This window comes from Eulemur rufifrons, chromosome 2, assembly GCF_041146395.1.
Source record: "Eulemur rufifrons isolate Redbay chromosome 2, OSU_ERuf_1, whole genome shotgun sequence".
Lineage (NCBI taxonomy): Eukaryota > Metazoa > Chordata > Mammalia > Primates > Lemuridae > Eulemur > Eulemur rufifrons.
The window spans coordinates 90,083,056-90,105,080 of NC_090984.1; positions in this window are offsets into that span (position 1 = coordinate 90,083,056).

Genomic DNA, 22,025 nt, shown 5'->3' on the forward strand with positions numbered 1-22,025 from the left:
GTCTTTTGTCCATAATTCTTTTGGGGGAAGGGTACACGGTTTTCTAATTAGTTTATAACAGCTCCATTTGTATTAAGGCATCTATCTATCTACCTAACATCTATCAATCTATATATCATATAGATTAAGGCATAATATTGCTATTTTCATCCCAATTTTTTTTTTTTTGTTTTTGGTTTGTTTATTCCATTCTGGATTTTGTTTCCACTTTTATATACTCTAATAACAATCCTTAATAGCTTGCCTTTGGTTAATGCTTCAAAATAAGTTACCTATCCTAAAATGATAGCAATATTTATGTATTCTTAAACTGGTACTCTTATTTTTTTTGTTTTAACTAAAATAATCCATATAGAACTAATTGTTTTAAGGTGCGAAGTAGCTAGCTAACTTATTGTCTCTAAAATTACTAAATTCTTAACTATGTTTGAGGTTGGGTATGGTGGCTCACACCTGTAATTCTAGCACTTTGGGAGGCCAAGGTGGGATGATTGCTTGAGGCCAGGAGTTCAAGACCAGCCTGAGCAAGAAGACTTCATCTCTACTAAAACTAGAAAAATTAGTTGGGCATGGTGGTGCATGCCTGTAGTCCCAGCTAATTGGGAGGCTGAGGCAGAAGGATCGCTCAAGCCCAGGAGTTTAAGGTTGCAGTGAGCTATGATGAAGCCACTGCACTCTACCCAGGAGACATGTCTCCAAAAAAAGTTTAAATTTGTAAAATCTCTATACTTTTGAACTTTCCTTACTGTCTCATTGGACCTATGCTAGGGCTAAAGTTTTCAATTAGTTAAGCAGTTTTAAAAATTAAAAAGTTTAAATATCTGATGAGAAGTCTGCAACCCTGGGATCCAATACTATTGCTTGTTTGTTACTTGGTGCTGGGGTTGTGGGGAGTCTTTGGTCTGGATCTCAGGAGTAGGGCTTTCTCAGAAATCCTGCCCCTCCTCCTGTGGCAACCAAACTTTGCCTTGTGTCTTGTGCAGGAGAGAAGGTCTGCATCTGGGGCCCAGGACTGTTTCTTGCCTCTTCCCTGGAGACAGAGGGTGTTTTGTGTTTTTCCCTTCCTCCAGCTGCAGGAGGTCTTCACCTGTGCCCTGACTGCAGCAGAGTTGACCGTCCCTCTCCAGTGGTTTAGGGGAGAAGGGCGTGGATGTAGCTTTGTGCCTTTCCTTCAGCAGTGTCCCTCCCCTTCCCCAGGCATGCTCTGGGGAGGGAGGCTTCTTTGGTCTCCTGCCCTGCTTTCAATCCTTTCTCAATCAATGGGTGGAGGCCAACGGAAAAGAGCCTGCAAGTGGGTCTGAATTCCTCTTGTATCTGCAACTCCCAGAGGTGCTATACTCTCATGCTAGTCCACTTTTGGCCTTTAGTAATTTGTTAAAAATTTCAGCTGAATTCTTTTAATTTTTTTGTGTGGAGCCCAGTGTCTCTTCTTCTCATACTTGCTTACATTCTGTCTTTCCTTGGAGAGGCTGTCTTTCCTTAGGTTTCAGGCTTTTAGGTCCCCTATGGCACTATTTTCAGCTTTCGCCACAGGAGTGAGACTCATGTGTTTTCATATCTAATCAAGCGTGTACCCTGCCCTAATCCTTCTTTTCAAAAATTTCTTGGCTAGTCTCACATATCTGTTCTCTTAAATACAATTTACAATAATTTTCTCAAGCTCTTCATCTCTAAACCTCTCCGAAAAACATTCCTTTTGGATTGAAATGGTGTCAAAATATGTAACTGAATTTGGATTCCAGATGTTGACACTTTGTCTCCAAGATCTGAATATAGCAGCCAGAGCAGGTTGTGATTGGAAGAACACCTCCAAGGCCAGCCTGCCTGTAAATCCACCCACTTTGCTCTGGTGCCTTGAAATTCCAGCATTAGGGTGAATAGAAATAGTTCTAGAGCCTTAGAAGGTTAAAATGTATGCAGTCTGCATTGGAAAGACTGGCATAATAACTAATTTACGACCATCACTCCACTTACACATGAAGGTCACAGGTCCAGACAAAGTTTCAAATGAACTGAGTGAGTGAGAGAGTGTGTAAGAAGGGAGAGAGGTTCTGTTAAGAACAGGGGAAATGACTGGACCTGGAACTGAGGGCATCTGGGTAGTTGACAATGAGGACTCTGAGTCTCCTGGGAAAGAAAAGGAGAAGTGCAAAAGCCCCACAGCCACCAACTGGGTGTCACACTTCAATCTGACAGCCAGAGGAAAGCTGGAATCAGGCCAGATGAGTCTCCTCAGCACCGCTCGACATGACTGTGTGTCAAAGACTGTCTAGAATGTGTGGAACAGGGAAAAACTCTCCAAAGGAACCAGCGATTATCACACCTATTGATTTGTACGCCCACGGCCCTCGAGGCTATCAATCTCTTAAAATCAAATGAAACAACCATCAAAAATTTCAGAAAGAATTTTCCAGTAGGGGAAATAGAGAAAGAAAAAAAAATTCTGAGAAAGAAAATAAACTTTTTTGATGTTTTCCACAGACTGCTTTAGAGAGAAAGAATGATGCAATTCAATAAAAGACGATGATCCTCGGTTGACCCGGGACATTTCACAGACCAGGAACGCACAAGGCGCAGATGTCCACATGCAGGCCTCAGTTTTGATTTTTTTAAATGCAACAATTTTTTTGTGAATTAATATTTAATTTTCAACCAACTCCAGCACCTCATTAAGGAGGGGCCTGTTCTTTGCCAAACTCTTCCAAGGAAACCTGCGGGGTTTGAGTGTAGGTGTCAGCAAACATTTCCCAGTGTGTTCTAATGGGGAAATATTTGTTTTGTAACACTCCTCCCTAACCAAAAATACAATTATGTGACATGTTTTATATGACCAAGGGGATTTGGACTAAGATTTCATATCCATAATGTACCCTAATATTGAGAAACACAGTTTTAGAAGTATTTTTCTTTGACATGGACAGGGTACTGCATCCCAGAAGAATAGTGCTTCATGGAAATGTCTCTTTAGCCCTGAGAAAAATAGTTTGGGAACACATATGTGTATCTGGTTTGGGATCTTGAACCCTGCAAAGCCTCTGAAAGAGGCAAATGGGTGTGTGAAGGAATTACTGGTTACTCCAAGTTTATTTCATAATGGCCTATAAAAATATACGTGCTCCATTTCTAAAGCTGCTATGCCTTTTACTATAGTGATTTTTAAAAACAAGAAAGGCTTTCCACAAAGTCATTTTCTACTTTTGGTGGGATAACATTTAGAGCAAGGTGTAAAGGACCTTTGCCAGAATAATTATCATTTAAAGCAAAGATCTCCAAGATTTTACTTGGAGCTGAAGATCCTGGCGTGGCAGCCCTGGCTCAGTGGAGAAACACTACACACATCCAGCAACCATTGGAAAGCTGGCTGCCCTGCTAGGTAATGCAGCAACATTAATATAAGTCATATGCTCTGAAGGGTGAAATGTGATTATCTGCTAAGTGAAGGTTCTGTCAGGAGAAGCCAGGGGAATGGCAACAGCACATTGAATCAAAACCCATGAAGGGGTCCCAAATCTTTTTCATCATCTCCTTTTACGCATTTAGAGCATGTCCCTGTGAGCACCTTCATGGCATGGGTGCCAGGACTCAGTGTCCCTATCCCAAAGCCAAAGAGCCACTTACATGGCTGTGTTATCTGGAACACGTGACAATTCAGTGATTTGGAACCACTGGAGAGACAGAAATGTGTTAGGGCTGAAAGCAGAACTTGGGTTAATGTTTATAAAAGAGAACAGCCAGTCTATGCATTAATCAGTGTCCTGCTGATAGTTCTGTTAGGAGGGATTATCATTCATCACTTAAAACAAGACCCTTTATAAGAAGGTAGTTGTTTTTATATACTAGTGATGCCATGAAACGGTCAGAGGGGGATGATTTATACATACTAATGAAAATCAAATTCATCATCTAAGTGATGCACAATAGGAAATATAGAAATGTACATTTAAACAGGTGGTACATGGGCAACATATCTAACCTGAAATTCTGTATCTCCCATAATAAGATGAAATAAAAAAAAAAAATTTGTGTTGATCCAGAGTCCATTCAACATAGTATTTTGTTTGAAGCGTGATTGGTACAGGCATACTTATCTGCCACAAAGTCAGCATCATCTGTTTAGGAAACAACTGCCCTCCCCCCACAGCCTATTTTCTCTTAATAATTTATTATGATTCCTTCATCCATCCCTAAACCCATCATAAGCTCCCAGTTATTGTAGTTATCGCTGTGTAAGAAGTAGTACTTCTTTTTATCCTCCTAACCAATGTATAAACAGTAATATTTCCTTTTACTTACCTAAATTCACCTGATCTCTAAGGGAAAGAAATTTGGAACCACCTCTCCATGTTTATATTCTTTATATCATTCACAAGATATAAAGTTTTATAGCTTTATAGCTTTTTTTTCCCCCTTTCATTTTGTATCTTTCCAGGAAAAAAAGAAACTTTTTTTTTTTTTTGGCTGTATAGGAGCCATTCCATTTTCTTGACCATATTGTTGCATTTCTCTGGACCTCCTCCAGCTCCATTTTGCCTTCCCAGCAAAACCATGTTTTTAAAAAGCAGTTGTTTGGAAGAATAACATCAGTATGGTTTATTATTTTTCCTGCTTCATCAAACACCAGTTTTCTGTGCTAACAGATGTTAGTAAAGCCAAAAGTTAGTTAACTAAGTAAATATTTTAGTTTCAAAATAGAAGTGTTGTCACAGGCATAATGTACTAATTTGCTAATCCTTTTGGGACATACACACACACAACTAATTTTGTATACACCCACATAGCTTCAGAATATCCAAGGTGGTGATAGAATTACCTACCCATAGCAGCCAGTCAGTGATCAATCAATTGGTAAATTGTGAGTTTATTGGCACACACATATATATAAACACCCAATAAGACTGTAGAGTGTGCAGGTCAATTATAGATTCCCACAATTAAAAAGCTGGAGAAAGCTCCCAAACATCATTTAGACCAGCTCCGTTTTCCTAAATTTGGCAACACCTGAAATATCCAAATCAAATTGTTGTTCTTATAAACTCAAAATTCTTTTACTAGGCATTGACTAAGGCCAGCACAGTGTCAGATGCTAGAGATCCAATGATCAGTGAGAGCCAGTTCCAGCTATGAAAGTAGGGAGACCCTTGGATTGCTGAGACCTTAGGCTATTGAGAGAATTAGCAGGATAATATCTGTAATTTGCTTACAAGAAGGCCAGACATGTAATGAGTTTTGCATAAGTTTATTATTATTATTTCAAAGTTTCTACTTTTTAACTTTTATGTTTCATAATCAGAAGAAAAAGGTATATTTAAAAATACCTAAGGAGAAGTGCGACGTTAGTACTGTGGGTGCCCAAGGGGAGGAATCATTGGGCCTGTCTGCGGGAGGTGGGACAGACATCAGAATGAAGTTTCATTTGGGCCTCAAAAGATGGAGAAGGTGTGGGAACAGCAAGTACTAACTAGACCTGTTCTTGCTTCATCTTGAGGCAATTTCCTCTTATTCTGGAGAGATAGAGAACCATGATAAGAGATGCCCTGATAACAACCCACCTTTTCTGAAGGGCGGTTAAGTCATCCGTGATAAAACTTCCCTTCCAGACTGTAATCTGTCCAGTTACCCTTCTCTTTCCTTAGGGCATTTATTTTCATCTTTTTTTTTTTCCTCTTTGGTGAAGCAGCAGATAGGAAGAGTTTTGGCAAAATGATAAAAGTAAACAAAACGTGGCTTTGCCTGACTCCCCTCCCAGTTTGGAGTCTTTTTCTTGGGCTTTCAGTGGATTGGCTCTCCCTGTGCTCACTGAACTTGGGCTCCCACCTTTCAGTGAAAAAGGAACCTGCAAGCTCATTCTCACTGGACTGTTCTAGACTTACCATGCAGTGTCTGCATCCTAAACTGCAAGCTTTCTGAAAGTAATGTTTTAATGCAGAGGCTCCTAGGCCAGTAAAATTTCCCCAAATTTTGGTAACCTCTGACAAAGTGCTAACTTTTTATTTTGCTAAGGGAGAACATTAAAAAGAAAATAAATTCCCATCTAATGTCACTGATACTTTCTAAAAGAAAGCATATTTCAATAACAACAACAAAATAATGGAAAGGGCAGAATGTCAGAATAAAGGATGGTTTTTAAAATGGAATATAATTGGTTTATAAAAAATCCACTGCCTTTATTTTGCTGCTGACCCATGACAGTCATTTGGAAAGTGTTAAATCAATGGATACCTACCTACTGGTGGCCAGTCAGACACCAGCGGGGATGGAGTGGGAACAGGCTAAGGAAGAGGAAACAAGGAGTCTCAGTGTTCCTTTTTGTTTCTTCCTGCCATTTCCACCAGTGGATCTCTACGTGCCTCCATAGCTCAGCTCTATCAGCCTCCAGCATGTTGCTGTTATCAGAACTGGGCCTTGGTCTCTAGGATGGACTGCCCAGACCTTCAGAGTCAGAAATTGACCTATACGGATCCCTTGTTAATGAAGATCATATCAAATCTCCTTAATTAGTCTTCCTCACTGTTTCAAATCATGAAATCAAAACTCATGCTTGAGCACAGCCCATGCCTTAAAGAGCACATTAGTGCTGTTTAGGTTTAGAAACTTTGCACCAGGTGAGGTTAATGTGCTTAAAATATTAGACTCTCAAGCAAGTACTTTTCCAAAGGTAGCTGTCACCTTTGAGGTACCTGGCATGTTAAGCCAACTTGGAGCACATCAAGTATCAGAGAAGTTTCATAAATCACAGCAGCCATCCTAGCCCACAGTGGAAAGGGTCAAAGCGTTAGCATTAGAAAATGAAATATGCAAAACCCGCATTGCTATTTTTGGTCACGTTCTGCAGTGTGGTTCCTAGAATAAGTTGCCATTACACAGCAGGATTCAAGGAAACAGTGCTGACAGCCTCACTCCTCCTGCATTGTAATGCTCGGGGAGATCAGCCTGCTGCTGACTTGTGTCCCGAATGAGAAATGTATTCCAGGTAGAAGAACTGTGGCTCCTTACTGTTCACTGGATCTTGCGCAAGAGAAACGTACACAAGCATTTTTTTATAACTGCTCAACTCCCTTTCAAATGCACTTCAAATTTATTATTCTTGAAATTGAAAGGGCTGTAATCACTGATTATGGAAACATTGAGCAATTTCAAGGCAGGCTGGGGAGGAAACCTTTGTCATCAGACTCTCTTGCATGACACCCTGCTGTTGTCTATATTTTCACATTTGTAAAATGAAGAAATACCACTTGTATTGCAGAATTATTTTGAAGATTGGAAAGAAAAACCATATAGTGCCTGACACATAGTAGGCTCTCAATAAATAGTTCTGGTTGCTTTTATCATGAATTTTTTTAGGGTGGGAAAGCAAGCTCTTTTAGCATTCCAGGGGTTCCTTCCCCCTCTGGGACTAGGTGGTAGGGGTGCAGGAGTAGAGGCTGCTGAGAGAATATGGTCTCTTTCAGTGTGCTCATTTCTAAAAGTATTTTCTCCTTTTGGCCTCATGGAGGGGAAAGACAAGTGTCATCCAAGGGTGGCTTGAGGATGTGGGCAAGCAAATGACTTTTCCTTGGTTCTCAAAAGTCCAGGCCCCTTACCTGGCCCCATTCACAATGTCTGTGCTATCATAATAGTAATAGTTCGCGTGCACATGTCTTCTTTCAGTTAGGTTGAAAAAATCCTCATAGGTGGGCTGTGTTGTGTCCCCCTGGCAAGGCACCCAGCTAATGTTGGCTTGTTACCTTTGAAAGCCAGGTTAGCACAAAGCAATCGGCTTGGTTGAAGTCAGGGACATCTAAAGGGGTTGAATGAATAACTCCCTTTTCGGTAACTATCCCTGCCTCTTCTTTACTCCATTGAAAGAGGGGTAGAGAGGTCAATTGCTGCTGCTCATCCTGACCAAGTTCAAAGACAGAGACACCAAAGAATTATCTGGTTCTATTTCTGAAGCTTTCCTCTGCTGCTGGTATTGCAGTTTGTAAACACTTGGTGCTCAATAAATGCCAGCAGACAGATAGAAGTGCTAGTGCCAACTAGCTGGCTTAAAAATACTAAATGCCCAGTGCCCAGAGCACTGGCCGATGGGGCAAAGCAGTGAAGCAGTTCTCCCAGCTTCTGACTCTTGGTGTGCCACACAAGCCGTTGGCTAGACTCAGACCCCCTGCGTAGCACATGTCAATCTCCTGTCCTCTATGAAAGAGCCTGTTTTTCTCCCTGCTGGGCCCCCCACTTCTCCAGGATTTTTCCAAGGCTGTCTGTCCCAGTCTTTCGGTTGCTGGAAGTGTTTGCTCAGGCCCAGAAACACTGGGAATGGAAAAACTAGTCAGCTCTAGCTATGGCTACAAATTCCTCACCTTTCCGACAGCCTGGGGGGTGTTCTTCTCACCAGGACAAGTGAGTCTCATTCTCAGAATCTCTGAGGCCTGGCCGGCTGAGATCCCTGCTCTTCTCCCACTGGCACAGGCCAGCTCTGATGGTGTCCCCGCCCAAGGGGCAGACACCGTGAGATTTCAAGGGGTCAGAGGAATTGGAACAGAATGAAAGGGAGGGTGAAGGCTTTTCTGCCGAAGCAGAAAACACACTGGGTACAGGCCCATGTGCCCACATGTGCCCAGCCTGAATTGGGGCACTGAGTCCACCCTGCCCACTTTGCTTGTGTGTTAGTTCATGACAGCTGCAGTTGCAAATCGGATCAAATCATGCAGTTTTTAATTCTGTGTAATAGTGCTATGAAAATGGGCTTAACTGCTTTTCAGTATGGTCATTATGACTCTCTTAACTTCCCTTCCCCATGAAACCTATTATGAGTCATGGCTGGAGAATCTCACTCCACCCCACTGCCCCCACTGTCCCAAGAAACAGAAAGGCTGGCTTCCCAGGGCTTCTCTTCCTGGCAATAAACCCCCATCCTCCCTGCAGGACTGTTACAACTGATCCAAGGTTAGAACATCAGGGAGCCCATAACCTGGCAGGGCGGGGGTTCTCCTTACCAGCTTGCTCCCCACGCAGGAGGGATGACGGGTGTCTGCTGCAAATTTCCCATTGGGGGTGGGGGTAGGAAGAACAATGAGGCTGAGCAGACATAAAGCAGACCCAGTGAAGTCCTCAGGCCCTGCCAGGATCCTCCCTTCCCAAACTTGAGCCTATTTGCTCCCAGGGTCAGTTGGGCTGTTTTGATTGCAAAGGATAATAACTCACTTAGGCCCCGATATTAGTTTGCTAGGGCTACTGGAACAAAGTACCACAGACTGGGTGGTTTAAACAATAGAAATGTATTGTCTCACAGTTCTGGAGGCTGGACAGCCAAGATCAAGGTATCCTGCAGGGTTGGTTCCTTCTGAGGCTTCTCTCCTCAGCTTGCAGGTGCCCATCGCTCCCTGTGTCTTCACATGATCCTCCCTCCTGCATGGCTATGTCCTAACCCCTTCTTCTTATAAGGACATTGGTCATATTGGATCATTTAAACTTAATTATCTCTGTAAAGACCTTATCTCCAAACACAGTCACATTCCGAGGTACTGGTGCTTAGGACTTCAACATAAAAATTTTTTGGAGGGGGATAAAATTATTTAACAGCCTCCAGCGCAAAAGCCTGTTTTAAGGATACTTGTGGCCTGGAGGTGAGCTGGACCAACATGGGGAGTCTCCAGACAGCTTTTCCTCTCTGTCTCTGTCTCCATGTCATTTCTGTTCCCTCTGGGTGATGTCAGGTCTTTCTGTTATATGCACTCCTGACACCCCTTTGTCTCCCTCATAGACTTAACACCAGTGTGGATAATGTTGTGAAGTTATTTAATTAGTGTCCATTTCCCTGTTAGATGGAAGCCCTGGGACAGCAGGGTGAGTCACTGTCTTGTTCTTGGCTGCATCCCTAGGATGTACTCGGCCCAGCCGTGGCACTTGATTCCATAGTTGTCGAATTGAAGGTCTCTCACTCTTGGTGTTTCTGCTCTCTTCTCCTCTCACTCATTACCAGCCAATCAATACCATAGTAGCCTAGACCCAATCTGGCCACATTTCAGATAGTCGCATTCCATGTATCATACCTCATTTCACATAATTTGTCCCTGTGTCTTCAGAGACAAGGACATTCCTTTCGTCTGGGTATATGGAGGGCACCCCTCAAAGGATAGTCTTATGATATGCTTCAGGGGAGAAGGATGGAAGAAGGTCTGAGAGTGACCTTCCTGCTTCTGCTGTTTCCTCAAATGCCAAGGTGCCATATTTTGGGGTATTGTGTCCTGAATCCCATCAGTACTGTTAGCTACTTAATATTCTCCTTTAAAAATAATTCATGCTTTTACTTAAATAGATTTTAGAAGAAAACATTGTGACATGGGTTTGATATTCTGCTTATATTTTAAAATTAAGAGATGTTAAAACAAACGCATAACTACTAAAATATATCTTTGTGTAACAAAGTCATCTCCTGAACCACTTGTAGGCCACCTGTCCTGAACAGGTCCTGGAGAGAGACAGTCTACCTGGCTTAGCTCATTATCTCTTAGGTTACATTAAATAAGGTGCTCTCGGCTGCAAGCAATAGGAACCCCATTAATGCTGATGTAAATAATTAGAACATTTATCATCTCACTGGACTACAATATTGGTATAGTGTGGGTTTGAGGGCTGGTTGTTTTAGGGGCTCAATTATCTCAACAAAGACCCAAGTTCTTTCCACCTCTGTTCTGTGAGCCTCACTCAGGGCCGGGTTCACTTCTGCACAGTAGCAAGATGACAGCAGCTGCTATAGGTACCACAGTGAAGAACGATGTCTCTATCAGTCTCTCTTTTCCTACAAGACCCTAGCAGACTTCCCTATACAGTCCATTGGCCAGAATTGAGTCACACACTCATTCCTGACCTGGAAGGAAAGATGAAATGACCATGAAGGTCCTCTGGGGTGAAAGGATGTTGGGGTGACAGCCACAATGCCCACCACACACATCAAGGGCCACCCTGTAGGCAGGTTGTCACCGAGGCAGGTGCCCACTACTGGTCCCTTCAGTGGCTGCCCTCAGCCTCAAACCTGCCTAGGCCAAGAGCAGACAGACGAGGGGGTCAGACACAGCAGGTACCATGACGGACACATCTGTGCTCTCCCTCAGGTGACAATTTCTATGGCCTTCAGGCTATGCCTGGCTTCAGGCTGAACCACTGGCTTCCAAAATGATGTGTCCTCCTCCCTGCTTCCCACACACTGGAGTTCACAGAGGACCTGAGCAAGCAGAGTGGCCCCCACCCCACCTCGCCCTGAATCTGGGAAGGGAGACTCTACCCTGAGTCTGCTTTTGATGGGGCTGGGCCAGACCCACAGGGCTCATTTTCTCTGTCTCCTGCTAAATTCCCTGGCTGCTCCTCAGCTGTCAGGTTGCCAAGCCCCGAGCAGTGCGTCTCCTGGCTCCATCTGTAGCAGGAAACAGGCCTGACAATTGTTCTTCCAGAGCCGGGGATTTTTCAGTATGTATTTGCACTGGATCCCACCCACGCTTCTTCTTCAAAACCCCAGCCTGCATTCAGCTGATTTACGGAGCACGTACTACGAGCCTGGCTCTGTGCTCAGCACCACGGGTGAGGCAGCAGGGAGGGCGGAGAAAGCATCTGACTCGCTGTCTGCTTTGGGCCCCACGCTCTAGCACAGTGACAGCTGCACACCTGGAAAGTGAGCACACGAGCCAAGGTGGCTCTGGGAGGCTACAGGTCACATAAGTGGTCTGGACAAAAAAATACCACGTGGGTTCAGAGAAAGGCAAGGCAGACATGGGCAGTGTGTGCACTGATTATTCCATTGGCCGCCTACTTGCCCCTGTAGACTGTGGACTGCACCCACAGTCCCTCTGCCCCTCTGTCCCCACTTGGGCTGGCCAGTGGCGCTGCTGGCAGGAGATGGCAAAAGAAAAGTGAGGCTGGAATTTATTTCCCCAGCTGTGCTTCTGGCCGCGTCTGGTTCCTCTGAAGCTATAGCCCTGCAGGGCGCAGGGGTGCTGATGGCTTCTCTCTGCTGCTGGGTCCCCCTGGTCCCTCATTGGCTTCCCTAAGCCTCCCCACTCTGGAGGCAGTCGGAGTTCTCTTGAGCCTGCAGGGCCTCTGGCTTGTAGGCCATGCTTAGGAAATACTTCTTGAAGGAGCAGAGCCTGGAGCCAGGCTCCTGTGGATAAGTTGAAGTTGTATAAGCAGCAATGAGAAAGGAGGGCTTTCCTGGGGAGCACAGCCCCAGCCATGGTGCCAGGGAGAGAGGGAGTGAATGTCAGCAGACATTGCCTAGGCAGGAGGGAAGGCCAGAAAAGAAGTCGAAGGCTTGTCATGGAAGTCCTTGACCGCCAGGCCTTGGCCTTGGCCTGCATCTCGGGGGCTAAATGGAGCTACTGGAAGATTTGAGCTAATATAACAGAAGTTTTGACTTTGTTATTAATAGCTTTGTTTTGGTCTTTGTTTCTACTTTTTCCTTATCGATTTTATTATCATCATTAATAATAGTTGATATTTATTAAACACTTATTGTTATGGATTCAATTTTGTCCCCCCACAATTGTGTTGGACCCCTAACCCCCAGTACCTCAGAGTGACCTTAATTGGAGATACGGTCTTTAAATAGATAATTAAGGTTAAATGACGTCATTAGGGTGGGCCTTATATGAAGGGGAAATTTGGACACAGAGACATGCGTAGAGGAAAGAAGATGTGAAGGGGCGGGGAGGAGACGCCGTCCATGCCAAGGAGAGGGGTGTGGAGCAGACCCCACCCTCACAGCCCTCAGAAGTAACCAGCCCTGCCCACGCTTTGCTTTTGGACTTCTAGCCCCAGAGCTGTGAGACAATAAGTTTCTGCTGTTGAAGTCACCCAGTCTGTCTGTTAGGAAACTAACAGGCTCATTCTGGATAGGGCTTGTGCAAAGCAGCGAGTTACCAGATTCGCCCTCCCTGCAGCCCCACCTGACAGGCGACACCTCTGGCCTCACTATCTCAGGCGCTTTGGTTCTGGCCATAGCACTTAGCTCTCCGATGCTTTTCTTTGGCTACTAATGTGTTCATTTACTGAGCACTCAATGTGCCAAGCACTATTCTAGGGTCTGGGGAGACAAAATGGACAAAAATCCTTGCTGTCTCTAAGCTGATGTTTGGTGTTCTGTATTTGTTTCCTGTCTGCCTCCACTGTGAGGCGGGGGCTGTCTGTGGTCCTCACCACAGTTGGGCATGTGTGGACCTTGACATTTTGGTTTTAATTACATTTAAATATAATTAGCTTAAAGCTCCTTGGGCCTACCTGGAGGCCGGCAGTGGCCTCCCATGGGTGTGGGCAGCTGCCTTCCCAGGGGATGGTTGGTCCAAGGCCCTCTGGCCATGGTGTGAGGAGCAGGGCTTGCTGGCATGTGGGGATGAGGGCAGGTGCTCTCACCACCTTGCTGGCCTGATCCGTAGCACTGATACATGCTTTCAGCTGCCGTCTCTGCTGGGGGCAGGAAGGAAATGGAAAGAAAGTGACAGCTTCCTGGAGGCCCAAGTTTGGGGACATAGAAAGCAGGTTGTAGATGCTAAGAGGATCCTTCCACCTCATTTTCTGGGAATTCTTCTTGCAGACATTATTTCCCCATGTTGTCCTCTCTGTTCCTCTCAAAGTCCTAAGACCCTCACCACCAGCCCCGCTCCCTCAGCCTCATCTACTCTCATCCATGACCCAACCGCACATCTCTAATGCTGGCCCTTGTGCCTTCTTTTGGGTCATGTGGCCATGAGCACAGTCATTTTGACAATGTCATTATACTTGAGTTACCCCAACCTCCGCCGGATGTGGAATTTCTTAGTCCACAACAACCAGGGGTGAAGAAAGCTGAAGTGCTCATATAATTTAGTGGGGACACCAGCCTCAGGCCACCCCTTTTGTAAAGGGTGGATCCTGACCTGGCATGATGGTCTGCCCTCCACCTCCCTGCCCCATACCCATGTGCCAGGCCTTGAAATTAGGGCAGCCAACCCTGCTGCTCAAGGGTCAAGTGCAAACCCTTAGGAAAATCCATGCTGGCTCCAGGTCTCTTTCTCAGTCATGGTCCCATCAAGACTGCACATGGACAACAGTCATGTCCCTTCCAGCAAAGTTTCAAAGTTTGTGAATGATTCATACACTCATTTTTCTCAAACTGGAGTGGATTCCAGGCTATGCCATAATCACGCCCTCACACTCACTTTAACTGCGATTTGTTTTCATGGGCGGGAGAGAAAGGGGTAGAGGGCAGCCGGTGTGCTGGGAATTGTGCACAAATGTGGCTTGGTCCATGAGAGTGTGTTGCCCACATGAACATCAGACTGTGTGTTATGGCAGGAAAAGTTGGGAACCAAACCTCTTTTAGGTTGTTAAGAGATGGGCTTCTGGAAGATCCATTAACATAATGCTTTGGAACCCAGTTTGGAAAATTTGACACATTGTCACTTTCGTCTGCTAAGTAGCTTACAAACATCCTCCTTCCCATGCTCCCTCCAGCGTCTTCACTGCAGCCCGACCATCTGAATTTTCCAAGTGAGATCACAGACCCAGAGTGGGATGGCTCCAAGCTCTGGGAGGGTGTCAAGGGCAGATGTGAGGTTTGGGTACAGGAACCATCAATCCTCTGAAAATTTCCCCATTTCACTTGATTTTTTTGTCATATAAAAAACCTGCCCATCACATGGCAACTAATTCCCGAATTACTCAAAGCTCCAGCATCGTGTGTAAAGGCGGACACAGTAAGTCAGCTGCGCAAAAGACTGAGACACCGCCTGGCTGCGGGGGATGAATCTTTCCCTGATTCCTCTGGGTTTGTGGATGAGCTCAGGCCACTTTGCAAGAATAAGATTGGCCCCAGCAGCCAGGGAGCAGAGCTGCTGGGACCAAAACCTTTCTGATGCTTTAGAATGTGTTCTATGACATGCAAAGACCAGCTCAAAGGGTGATGCTCTTTCCTAGGAAATCTCAGCAACTCCCTTCTAATTCTCTTCCCTCTGACTTCTGCTGCAATGTCTTAGAGTAAAATCTTAGGCCTGCCTACCTCCCACCCATGAAGCAGGAACTCTCTGGGGGGGCACGTACCAGGGTCCATTTGCCCAGGCCCTCAGCCGCCTGAGCTCTGGCCCACATGCCTGTGCCAGGTAGCTGTGGAGTTGCCGTCTCTATTTTATGTGTGTCTCTGCAGCCTGTCGTGTGAGAGGCATGATGAATGCTCTGGACTCCCTGGGAAGGAGGGGGGCTAAGGGATGAACAGAGGTGGGAAAGAAAGGCCAGTTTGTAAATAAACAAGGGCAGAGTCGGGAGACCCAGGGCCTCACTCCTGCTGTGGCTTTCCGGGCTTCTGACGAGGGGAGCTCCTGAGGCTCCCTCTGGAGCAGGCTGGGGGAGGCAGTTATTGTTTTTGGATTTCACTAAGATGAACTCCAGATGATTTTCCAAGGGCTGATTTCACAGCACATTTGCTCCATCTGAGCAATCACTCTCTGCAACAGTTGGATTTCCATTTGGCGTTTACTTCGTGTGCCTGGAATCAGGACTGTCTGCCTCCTTGGGGTTGAATCGGTTTATTTTCTTTGGGGCTTGGCCAAACCCTTTCCATTGGCCTTGGTTCCATCCAGGCATTTCTATTTGCATGCGGGCAAGACTAGACCAGGTTCACAGAGGTTTCCAGCGCACAATGACAATGCCCACTCCTTGTAGAATATAAAATGGGGGGAGAGAATCCATCAAATTCTTTTAATTTCACAGAGACAGATATTTAGCTACAATGGAGAACAATAAAAGGCAGAATGATACTCAACTTAGGAAACCCTGTCTTCTCTGCGAGGACACTTCCTGAGTGGCCAGACTGGGCCTCTGGAGGGTACATGATGGGCGGTGGCCATTGTGAGGAGGAACAGGTTGACAGGCAGTCTTGCGTGCAGTGGAGAGAACCCGGGATATGTGGGAAGTGGGGCTGAGGGGCTCAGTGTCACCCCATTGTGCTGCTTTGGGAACAGAGTGCCTAAGACAGAGAATCAGTAGACTTTACATTGATAAGTTTTGTGTCATTGTCCAATGAGTTGCACCACAGCCTCACAGTGTTTTATTTTTATTTTCTCAATACTTACACTTTCATAGTACGAATAAAACCAGCCCAGGATGTCACTCTGTAGGTCATTTTGTTACTTAAGGAAAGAAATCTGTGCCTGGCCTTTGTGCACAGGTCAGATTTAAACTCAGTGTCAGCAGTGTGTTTTCTATGATGTGTGCTGATGTTTTATAGTGTCTCTGTCCTCGAGCATTTCCTCCCCCAGGCTGAGTGTTCACCCAGGGCTGCTGCCACTCGCCAGGCTCAGCCTGAGGGTTCTTCCTGCTCCACACGGCTGGGCCTGGCCAGCTCAGCCCCACAGTGACTACCCCTTCTCTGCCTGTGACCTCACTCATGTGACCTCACTAATGTGGCTGAGGGCCCATGTGCTCTGGTTCCTTAGTGCCCTCCTCAGCACTTGGCACGGGGACAGAGCCAAGGAGGGTGCCTGTCATTCACTGGCTTAGTGAACACACTCCTTTGTGGTAGCTCATCCTTCCCGCTGCTTCCTCTGGCCCCTCTGCAGCTTCTTCTGCTGCCCTTGTCTTCGCTTCTGCAAGGATATTCAAGAACTGAGGTTGATGCCCCAGCTTCTGCATCCACCCTTTCAGAAGAATGAATCCAGCCTCTGAAATCAGACCTGAATGCCAGGCCTGCCTCTGCCACGTATTACCTGTGTGTCCCTAACCATGTTTCTTAACCTCTCTGAGCCTCAGCTGTAAAAATGGGGACTGGGTTAGTGCTTCTGTGTGTCTTAAGCTGTATATGAAAGGATCTGGTATTCTTAAACAGTCTCAAAATGTTAGGGAAGTGTGGATGGAAGGAGTCACTCCCCACTGGGCTTTGTTTATTTTACAGTTCACAAGAGGTAGGGACTGCTCACTGAAACTTTTTTCTTAGAGGCCTGGGATTTCATCGAATCTAAGAGGAACCTGCCTCCCAACTAGGTTCTAGAGGAAAAAGAGAAGAAAAGAATCTGAAGTTGGCCAGGCCCTTGGGTTCTGAAGCATTTACGCAGTTCCATTTGCTGCAGCTCTATGTGTCCCTGGACCCTGGGGATCAGTGTTAATCACTCAGAGTAAGACGATCGTTCCCTGGCAGCACCCTTCATTGTGGTGGGAGATGGCCTTATGAGCCTGCACTGCTGCCTTCAAGCATCTTGGCTTTTTTCCTGTCCTCAGGCCTTTTAGTAAACATGGCTTGATCTTCCTCTAAACTCCACTCCTCTGTTTGCCAGTGCCTTTCTTCTGATTCAGTGCTCAAAATCCTGACTGGAGAACCCCAGGGAGAAGATCGTAGGCATTTGAGGAACAAGTTGGCAAGCTGAGAACCTTCGCTGCTCAGGTCTCCCTGGAGCCTCTCACTCACTACCTTGAGATCCTCGGTTGCAAAAAGCAACTGAAGGTCTGGAAAGAGATCATTGCCTCAGAGGACTTGTGTAGAAAACTCGTGTTTAGAATACAGAAAGAATCCATGTACCAAAGGCGTTGGTTGTTGTCTCCTGGGAAAACACAACTGTTGAGTGATGGTCTGAGGCCAGTGAAAGGGCTGAGAGGGTGTTATGAAATCTAAATGCCAAATTCTTACATGAAAACAATGTCCAATTCTGTAAACTTTCATTGCTATGGACTACTGAGGGTTGTCCATAATAATACCAAGAATTATTAATCGTTACTAAACTTTAAAAAAAAGCATTGTTTTATATTATAAAACATAATATACAATGTAAATTTTTATATTAAATCATAAAACATATATACAAAATGAGAAATAAGTATTATGTAATAGAAATAATATGGTATAAAATCATGTATATGTGTTTATAATATTTGTGTAAAGTAATTAAGAAATTCTTATTTGTTCCTCTAATATTCTTTAATATCACTGAGTTTTGTTTTATTTTTCTTCTGGAAAGAGAGAACAGACAGAGGGAGATGGCTGTGGGGACTTCTGCCAAGCCTAAATTGGCCACAGTCAAAAAAGTTTAATGGCATCATGCAGAGAAATGAGCCTGCAAATAATTTTTCTCAAATTCCTCTCTTCTTTATGAAAGATGGTTTGAGAATTAATGGCTGGGTAGAAAAGCATTTTCAGACCCTCACATAGGCAATGGTAGAAAATCTCCAAGTGTGATATTGTGAATATATATTATCATCTAAGATAAAAAATATTTGCCTTGTCCACCCTGAAAAGTGCAATGGGCATATGGGTCAATTGTCTTTTCTCCTCTGTTTGCTATGTGCAGAATTTCCCTTCAACAAAAGAAGAGAGAAAAAAAAAACTAACCCAGCATTGTAGGCTTCTGCTCTATAATAAGGAGAGGAGAGATACTCAAAGACAAAAATCAGCATGAAATGATATTTTACTTGCAAGCTTTTAGAAGACGTGTATGAACAGGGAAGATCAAAGGAAGGCAGAGAAAGCAGGAGCCAGTGGTTGATTATGTCCCTCTAACTGTAATTGTGCCTCAATTTGCAGGGAAATAGGTTCCCCTTCATGGACCCTATACTGTGATCTGCAGAACTCTGGGCTCCAGTCCAGATTGGAATGTGTCCAGGGTGTCTTCAACCTCCCTCTTGGGGGTTTTCATGTGATCCTTTGTGTGTCAGTGAGTGGGCAGGGTCTTGGCACTCAGTGCTGGCCTCAGTTACACTAAGAGTTGGTGCCCACATGGGATCTGGGCGTACCCGGCTTTTCATCAACCCAGTGGCAGACACCCACATAAAAACACAAAGACTTCGCATGCCACATGGATTGGCAGTGCTTTGTGTTTTCATTTATTGGTTGTTTAAAAAATTATAAAATCTATGTTTATTATACAAGAATTAGAAATTCTAAGCCTTATAAAAAGGAAAATAAATATAATTATCATATAATCATCATAATCCCACTACAGGGGGTAACCACCTTTAAAGTCCTGGCACGGTTCTTTCAGTCCTGTGTGCGTATACGCATACACACATTTACACCCCCTGCAGGTATCAGTCAGGATTTCCCAGCCTCTCACCCTTCAGGAGGCTCAACCCAGCTCCATGCCCTCCAGAAGTCCCAAATCCTCCCCAGTGTTTCTGGAAATACCAGAGAATCTTAAGTCTTTAGGATCACCCTTGTCTCCAAGCATCTATTTCTACAGCTAATTCTGCATTTCACGAACTTAGATGAATAGTGAATCTTTTCCTGGATTTCAGCCCTAAATCTCCACTCACATAAAGCATTTATGATGTAGTAGACTTTACTGAAAGTTTAGGAGGGGACAGAGTTGGGGTTTAGCTCACAGACAGAGTAGCAACCTTCAGATGGAACAGCAGGCACCTTTGTGCCCTGCAGGCAGCCCACCAAGTGGAATGTCCGTGGCTTCTTCACTCTGGGAGGCCTCTGACTCGCACCTCCAGGCCCCTGCTCCCTCTTGGTTTGGTGCCCCTGCTCCTCTACCTCCCCACCTTCACCCCTGAAAACATCTTTTCTGTTGCTTTGCACACCTATCAACAAGGTCTCCCTTCTAATGCAAATAAGTGGCTTATAGAAGAATTTGTTTAAACAAGGGCATTTCTTCTTATACCAACGGGTACAATAATAAAAATCTTGAGATGATATTCTATATTCATTCTTTATGCTGGCTTTTTAACTTGAGCATTACATTTTTAGCACTTTCCCATATCATTAAATATTTAGCAGCACAGGATTTCATCAAATAGATGCACCATTATTCATTTCACTATTGCACTATTTTTGGACATTCTTTGCTTTGGGGAAATCTATAAAGCAGGAATTATTAGCTCAAGGAGTGTGGATATTTTTAAGGTTCAATACTAATTGCCAAATTATCCTCCAGAAAGATTATGTCAATTTGCACACTCCCCAGCTGTAAATGAGAGTGTCAAGTGACTTTATTCTTTAAACGATTTGCTAATTTGACATTGGCTGTGGAAGAGACTATTTCAGGGCAGTGAAGTACCTGGTCAGAGTCACAGCAGCCGAGAGCCTCAGGGGTTGTGAGGGAGCTTTTGGCCTTGGTGGACTCCGGGGCCCTGGGACAGTGGACAAACCTCTCGGGACCTCTAGTGCTGCTGCACCACCCAGGCAAGGACGCTGGCTCACGTGGTCAAAGCAAGCCCTTCCCCCATGCCCTTGTAACTGTCTGTGGGGTGGCTCTCATCCCGCCTCTGCCACCAGGAAGGGCACATCAGGTAGGCTGCCCTCAGCAACTCCCCCCAGCTATTCCTCACCAATTCGGTCTGGCTGTGGGCAAACTGGCCTTCTCCCCAGCTCCGTAGGGAACTGGGTTCTAGGCCCACCCAAACTCATCTCTCTCTCTCTCTCTCTCTCCCTGGAGTTTGGAAGGGGTCCAGGGCCTTGGTTTCCTCATCATCCTGTCCCTCCACTATAGTGTCTATGGGTCTGCTTTCCCCCTTCCTTGAGGTGACAGGAGCTCACACCAATAGAGCCCCAGAGCACCACCCCTCTCTTTCCTTTCTTGAAATGACAGATGTCTGGGGAACCAGAGACTTCCATCCCCCTTCGCTCTCTTAGGACATTGGTGAGTTCTGCTTTTCTCACTCTGTGAGCAAAGCACACATGTGCACAACCAGCCATCCAGACTATTTTTAACCAAACTAAAAATACTGCCTTACCTCAGAGGAGTGTGCTGAAGAAGCTTGTTTAGGGTATCGAATGGACCTTCACAAATACAAACTGCTTCAGCGTTACCTGCTCTCACACCCCGCGGGTTCCTCCCCTGGGAACCCAGCAAAGGATGGCGGGGTGACTGGGAGCAAGGGACTGTTGGGTTTGGTGATTCTCCATCTGATTTTTCCTCTCCTCCAGACTCTGGGCAGCTCCAGGACATGGCCTGGCATATAGCAGGCACCCCACTAGGGTTGAGGCAGGTGGGGACACAGCAAAAGGAGAGTTTCCCACCCGGGACTATACAGGTGATGGAAGTCAGGTGCCTGGATGTTAAGATTTCCGACATCCTTGCTTAGGTAGGAGAAACCCAGGCATATGCACACATGTGTCCACTCTATTTTGCTCTCCTTTCCACCCTATGTCCTTCTGCAGTGTCCCTGGCCTCGTTCCCTCCTTGCGACATCTGCTTCCCCAGAGTAAGCCTCTGGGGCACTTGAACTGCTGCAGAATGGAAGATCAAGTGCTCTCCTGTATCCAGGGCAGGCACTTTGGATTTAACCTTGAGGCAGAGGCTCAGCTGCCCTGACAACCCGCAGCTCATTTCTACAGCAACACCTCCCGCAAAGGTAGCCCAGCACGTCCTTGGCCACCGGCTTCCTGAGGCGATAAAAATAGCTGAGGCCCCGCAGCTGCTGAATGATGAATTCTGGAAGGAGATGATTGATTCTCACAGCTGAGCCCCGGGGTCAGCGGGCGTTGTGCAAGTAGAGACGCTGGGTTGAAGGATGGGGTTCTGCTATAGATAGAGCTGTTGACAGAGCGATCCTGGGCTTCTCCCCACCTGAGGGGAATACAAACTGAGCTAATTAAAAGAAACTGCAAAGGGCTGTTGGAAATGATGCAGACGCGTCCACTCTGCTTTCAGGCCATGCTTGACCTTTTTGGTATGTGCGGTCATTTCCCCTCCTTCATTCTGGCACAAGATTCAAAATAGGGAGACAGTATTCATTTCCAGGGAAGGCGATGGGGTGGTAAAGCGAGAGGAGTGCCTGCTTCCCCTAAAACAATGGTGAGGAGTTGTCAGGGCTTATGAAACACCACAGGGACACCGATGTCAGGCAGCTCCTGGTGGCCTGGAATTCATATCTGCTCCCAGCTCGGGCTGGAGGAGTGTTTCGCCTTGCCAGGGGACTAGCGTGGTGACCTACCAGGGCTGCTCTCTGATTAATCACAGTGATCTAAGGTTAACTGTGCACATGAAGCTCCTGACCAGTGACATAGGAGCTTTTAAGCCACATCATAAAGCTGTTGCACTGTGCACAAGTAAACAGCTGGACCTGTGAAGCTGCACAGCTGGACTAGATCTGGA